Source organism: Mesoplodon mirus, assembly GCF_964341445.2.
Source record: "Mesoplodon mirus genome assembly, chromosome: 11".
NCBI classification, from domain to species: Eukaryota; Metazoa; Chordata; class Mammalia; order Artiodactyla; family Ziphiidae; genus Mesoplodon; species Mesoplodon mirus.
The window spans coordinates 38,345,274-38,352,028 of NC_138987.1; positions in this window are offsets into that span (position 1 = coordinate 38,345,274).

The window sequence follows — 6,755 nt, forward strand, 5'->3', positions numbered from 1 at the left end:
CAGCCGCTGGGTCAGCTGAGCAGGGAGAGGTAGGGGAGGCTGAGCGGCACCAGGACCACGGCCTGTGCCCCTTGCTAACCCTGGCCTTTGCACGTGCAGTTCCCTCACCTGGAACACTCTCTTCCCCCTCACGTTTCCTTCATTCTCTTCATCCTGCTCCCTGACACCTCCTCCTGGAAGCCTTCCCTCCCAGCCGCCTGGGTATCCCCTAGTCTAGCACTTTTCACATTGAATTGTCACTGCCCCTTTACTTTCACTCTTTTCCTCTAGCTCTTGACTCCATAGGACAGAGACCATGCCTTAGTCCAGTATATCCCCAGTTCTCTGCTACAGGTCCTGTAATTAATTCAGTGCTGTATCTATATAGGTCACCTAACTTGTTCTAGTTGCATAGCATTTTAAATAGATTGTCTCCCTGTTGTTGGTTATTATCATTTCCATTTTACAGATGTGAAGACTGAGGCTCAGAGAGGAAAAGTGACTTGCCAAGGCCTCCCAGCCCGGCAATGGCAGATCCACTGGTGCCAGCCTGGGCTCCTCCTGCTATCCCCCCCACCCCATCTTGTGCTGACCTCAGGGATGGCATTCGGCACCTCGGTGAGGTTCTGGTGCCGGCAGGCAACATGCCGCCTGGAATTGTCGCAGACGCAGGTCTGTGGGCAGCGCTGGGCAGCTGCAAGCCAGGTTGGCCCCAGTGGCAGCAGCAGAGGAAGCAGCAGCACCACGGAGACACTCTGGGGCCTGGCAGAGACAAGAAGGGTCAGGTGTTCACAGGAGCAAGGGTCCCACACTGTCCACTCACTGAGCCCCAGCTCTTGTCCCAGGGCCCCTCAGATGTCTTCCTCCTTTGGCCCGGGGAAGCTGTCATTACTCTGAGCCTCCAACCCCTCCACAGAGCAGAGATTGCATTGTTATCCCTGTTTTACACCAGAGGAAACAGGCTCAGAAAGGCGACCTGGAAAGTCCCTTTGATTGTCTGCCCAGTGGCTCAGTGAGGCCTTGCCGAATGCACTTCAGAGGTGTGCCCAGGCTGTGCAGAGGCCCCCGGAGTCCAGGGGGAGTTGTGTCCTCCCAGGGTGAGGTTGGCAGTGGAGAGAGAATCAGCCGTTCCTCAGAAGGAAGTGGCATCAGCACCATGGTGGCAGGGAGCGTAATGGCACCCACCTCGAGAAGACAGCCTGGCAGCCGGAGGGGAGGACCCAAGGCTGGCACGACTTGGCGGACCAGGTGTCATGGGATCCGAAAGCCCTGAGGAGCCTTAATGGCTGGTCAGAGCCACTCTGACAGACAAGCAAGTGGCTCCGACTTCTCTCCTGTCTATTCGTCTGTTGTCCTCTCTTCATCTTAGTGCCACCCCGCTGGCCTGGCCTGGGATGGGGGGAACTGTGGGTATGGCCTGGGGCTGTGCTTTGGGCAAGGTCTGTCCACTTTCCTGTCTGTCCATCCACTCCCCGTCTACCCAATACCCAGCTGGACCCCTTTACCTCACAACTACTGCCTGCCTCTCCACAGGGAGGCCCACGCCACGGTGGCACTCCTGGCTTCCCCACTTCCGCTCACCACCAACAACCAAAGGGAACTTTCCAAGATACAGATGGGCCCTGACACCCCCGGCTGAAAACCCTCCAGCCTCTCCTCACTGCCTTTGCTGGGAAATCCTGACTCCTGATTCCCCAACTGGTACCCGCTCAGACCCTTCAGTGTCACCCCGGGCTCCCCCACCATCAGCACGCAAAGCAGCTCCCTCCTCACTGCCTCACCAGCTTTTCCCTCTGTCCTCCGCTCTCTAAGCAACCCTTCCGGACCCCTGGGCTGACTCCCACCCTGAGCCTCCCGTTTCCACTCACTGGGTTGGCTGTCACCATGCGGTTTTCAGTTTCCTTGGGGTCCCAGGGTCCAGCCCGGCCTTGGGGCTGGTGGCATCCTGTAGAGCTGTAGTGAGGCTGAGGCTCAGGGCAGGTCGGGGGGTGTGGGGACAGATCCCTGAAGGACAAGCGTCCAGGCCTCAGGCCTGCCTAGCGCTCAGACAGGCTCCTGGAGGACTAGCCCAGGGGAACTCCTGGGAGCGGCCACGTTCACCGTCTTCCTCGGAACCCATTTCAGAGAGACCCTTGGAGAATCTCTGCCCCGGGAGATCCCAGAGCCCCTGTCCCCCAGCCCCTGAGAGGCCCAGAGAGGGGCAGGGGCTTGCCTATAGGCGCTCAGCTTCTCTAACCCCCCTTGCCACCGCAGGGCCCAAAGACTCACCCCGCCATGCCGATCGCACGGCCAGTCCAGCCTGGAAATGCAGCACAGGGGAAGGCTGGCAACGGTCCCTGCCTGGACGCCAGCGGGAGCCCCCCTCCCAGCCTGCAGACCTGGCAGCGGGGACAGGGCTGAATGGGAGGCATTGTGAGGTGAGGGAGGGGCGGGCATGGCGGGAGCAGCGGCTGAAGTTGCAGGGCCTCTTGCTCAGGATCCTGGCCCAGGCCTGAGACCTGAGTTCCTGGACTGGCCAAGCAGGGAGGGGCCTCAAGGGGCTGGCCAGTGGGTCCCAGACCTAGGCTTCCTCCGGCTGTGTCCCTGGGCAGGGCTGCACCTCACCAAGCCTCAGTTTCCTACTCTGTGAAAAGACAAAGTATCAGTAACTAGCTCATAGGGTTGCTCTGGGGGTTAAGGTAGGCACCTGGCACATAGTAGGTGCTCAAGAACAGTTAACCCTGCCCTGTTTGTGCTTATGATACATTTACATACATTGTTTAACACTGTACATAAATTATTCTGCAAATTTTTTTTCACTCAACATCAGGAAACTATCTAAATTGATTCTTCTTAGTTATACTCATTCATTTTGACTTGTATAGTATTCCACTGTATAAGTGTATCAACTTATTCATTAATCTTGGATGTTTAGGTTGCCTCCAATTTTTTGTTATTACAGTGTTGCAAAGAATACCTAAATACTTATCTTCCTGGGGACGTGCATTTTTTAAAAAATGAAATAGTTCATCTAGACCATAGCAAACATTTAAAACCTTTATGTATGCTATGATTTTTCAGATCCTGTGATATTTTAGATCTGTGATTCTGGTGGAAATGCAGCTTTCATTACTTTTTTTTGGCTTTTTAAAACAAAACAAAACAAAACAAGAAATAGTGTCACACCACACACAGACTTTTTATTAACATTTATTTGGCTGTGCCGGGTCCTAGTTGTGGCATGTGAGATCTAGTTCCCTGACCAGGGATCAAACCTAGGCCCCCTGTATTGGGAATGCAGAGTCTTAACCACTGGACCACCAGGGAAGTCCTCACACAGACTTCTGCATGTGCTTTATTTCACTCAGCAAATTCTATCAACAGTATTGCACAGTGTGCATCCTTTTTCTCCCCCCTATATTTGTTTATTTATTTATTTGGCTGCGTCAGGTCTTAGTTGCAGGATCTTCGTTGCAGCACGTGGTCTTCTAGTTGCGGCCCGTGCGTGCTCAGTAGTTGCGGCATGCGGGCTTAGTTGCCCCGAGGCATGTGGGATCTTAGTTCCCTGACCAGGGATCGAACCCTGCGTCCCCCACATTGGAAGGTGGATTCTTAACCACTGGACCACCAGGGAAGTCCCCAGTGTGTATCCTTTTATGTCTGGCTTTTTTTTTGGCTGCATTGGGTCTTTGTTGCTGCGTGCGGGCTTTCTCTAGTTGCGGCGAGTGGGGGCTACTCTTCATTGCAGTGCACTGGCTTCTCATTGCGGTGGCTTCTCTTGTTGCGGAGCACGGGCTCTAGGTGCGCGGACTTTAGTTGTGGCACGCGGGCGCTAGAGCGCAGGCTCAGTAGTTGTGGCGCACGGGCTTAGTTGCTCCGCGGCATGTGGGATCTTCCCGGACCAGGGCTCGAACCCGCGTCCCCTGCATTGGCAGGCGGATTCTTAACCACTGCGCCACCAGGGAAGCCCTGTCTGGCTTTTTAAAATCAGTATTATTTTAGTGAGATTCACCTATGGTGCATATTGTAAAAATTCGTTCATTTTTATATAGCATTCCAGCATTCCCTTCTATAAATATTCCCCAACAGCGGCATGGGACAGAGGCAGGAGCGCAATCGGCCCCAGACACAGGTAATGAGGAGGTGTACTGTCTCATTCTCTCTCCTCCCTTTCTACCCAGAGGCAACCACTTTCATGAAGTAGTATAATTTTACGATATAGGGCATTAAATTTTTTAAATGTATCAAACAGTGCATATTATTTTGAAAACTTGTTTCTTTCACTCAGCAGTGTTTTTTGAAGATTTACTCAGTGGATACAGGTAGCTTCTGCATCGGGTTTACTCATTTTAACTGCTACATATGATCTTACTGCATGCATGTGCTATTATCTAACTATTCTACTTACGAACATTTGGTTATGTCTTAATTTTCTGGTATCCCTCATCAGGCTGCCGTTGTACTTGTCTCCTTGTGTACACATACAAGTTTCTCTCAAGTAGATCCTTAGAAATGGAATTTGGGGTCACGGGCTACATGCATTTTCAGCTTTCTCAGTATCTGCCAAATTGCTGTCTAAAGTGGCTTTTATTAGTTTGACATCCCTCCAGCAATGTGTAAGATGTGCCAGATTCACCTCTTTCCTGGTGTCACCTCTTTTAATCGTATTTGACAGTCTGGTCTGAAATGATATTATCTGTGGTTGTATTTCACATTTCCTTATTTTCCAGTAAAGTTGAACATAATATCCTTTTTTTTTTAATTAATTAATTTTTGGCTGTGTTGGATCTTCGTTGCTGTGCACGGGCTTTCTCTAGTTGCGGTGCGCGGGCTTCTCATTGTGGTGGCTTCTCTTGTTGCAGAGCACAGGCTCTAGGCGCGCAGGCTTCAGCAGTTCATGTGGGATCTTCCCGGGCCAGGGCTCGAACCCGTGTTCCTTGTATTGGCAGGCAGATTCTTAACCATTGTGCCACCAGGGAAGCCCGAACATAACTTCTTTTTGCTCTTCAGGTCTCCTCTTCTGTGAACTGCCTGTTTATACCCTTTGCCCAGTTTTCAACTGGATGTATATTCTCAACATGAATCCTTGTTATATATGTTGCAATGTCTTTCTACTCTCTCACCTTGTCTGCTTTTATGGTATTTTTGGTCATTGTTTTTCACTTTTTATTTTGAAATAGGCAAATTTTCTTATGGCTTGTGTTTTTGTGTCAAAAAATGCTCTCCTGTGTTTAATTTTCCTTTAAAAAATATGGCTCCTTAGGCAAATGGATTTGGATCACTTCGAATCTTGGTGCACGACGGTGGCCTGTGCTTCCACCGCGTCCTGTCTCCTGCCCTCCCCAGACTAACTCCTATCCTGAAAGCTGGGTTTGTCACACGCATACACATGCCCAAACCCATGTTCTGTTTACTGGCTTCTGAACTAAGGGCGTTAAGACAGATTTTCTTCTCTCGACGTCACTATTGATCCATCCATGGCGTGCACGGTGCACGCTGAGCCGCAGTGGATGCATTTTCACTGCTGTGTAACATTACGTTGTGCGGCTTTGCTCCTGACCCATTTTCCTGATGTGCCTGCAAGTCACTTCTAGGTTCCTGCCATCAGACAGTGCTGCTAGGAGAGCCTTCAGCCGTGCTTCCTGGGGGTTTTCCAGTCTGAGCTTTTAAAATGGAATTGATAGTTTGTGAGCTCCTGGCCCATAGCTGAGCTCCTTTTAGTGGGAACAGCCTGGTGCTGAGCAGGCCCTTCGTATGTGGGGGTCACAGGCTGCCCAGGCAAAGGCATCTGTGATCTTGCAGACCCCAAATCACGGTGCTTAGGGACCTGGAGCCTGTGTAATCTTAGGGTTGGCGTTTGAGTCTGGGGAGAAATTCCCTTTCTCAGTAAGCAGCAAGGAGAGGCCCCCAGGCCCTCCCCTGCACCGGGAGCTGCTCTGAAGGGCTGAACAGGGGCAGGCACCCTCCTCAGACCCTGGGTCCCAGGAGTCAGGCACTGCCGACCTGTTGCAAGGTTAAGGAAATGAGATCTGTGCTGCTTCTGTCAGTCTGATCTGAAGCTTGGACCCGCATTAGCTAGGAAGGAACAAGGGCCAGCCCTGGGTGGCCTGGAGGGAAGGAACACCCAGGCCAGAAAACCTTGGACAGACCCCTGTGCGGCTCCAAGCTGCAGTTTCTCCGTCTCTCAAATATTACCTGTGAAAAGTCCTGTTTGAACCTCAAGACTCAGCTCTTGCACCCCTCGCTCTTGAAGGCTTCTGTGACCTCACTGCCCACAGTCCCCACTCTGGGCCACACATGGTCTCCTGCACCAGACTGGGGCATCTGCAGCCCCAGCGCTCAAAACAGGGCCAGGCAAGGAGATGGGGGCAGGGTTGGTTGGACCTCCACCTGCCTTATCACCTGGGAGGAGGGGAGGGCAAGGGCCTGGGCATCACTTCTGCCACCGGCCTAGAAAGATGTTACTGGAGTAGTCCGTGGCCAGTAAAGACACACTGCCCCCTAAAAAACATCGGAGGGACCTCTCTGTTCCTGTGCCTGCTGTCTAGGAGGGGCAGTAAGTGCTGGGCTATCCTCACACTGCTGTGGCAGCCGGAGGGGAGGACCCCAGGGGAGGTGCCCTCCACTCTGGGCCCCGTGGCGGCTTCCCAGGCAGGCCCGGGGGCCCCTGCCTGTGCAGCCAGCAGGGCCTGTGGCAAACTCTGTGGACACCGTCCAGCTCAGCCAGGCCCACCAATGGAGCAGTGAAGGGGCCAGTGGAGCAGTAGCCCAGAGGTCGGGTAAAGGGGGAAGTGGGG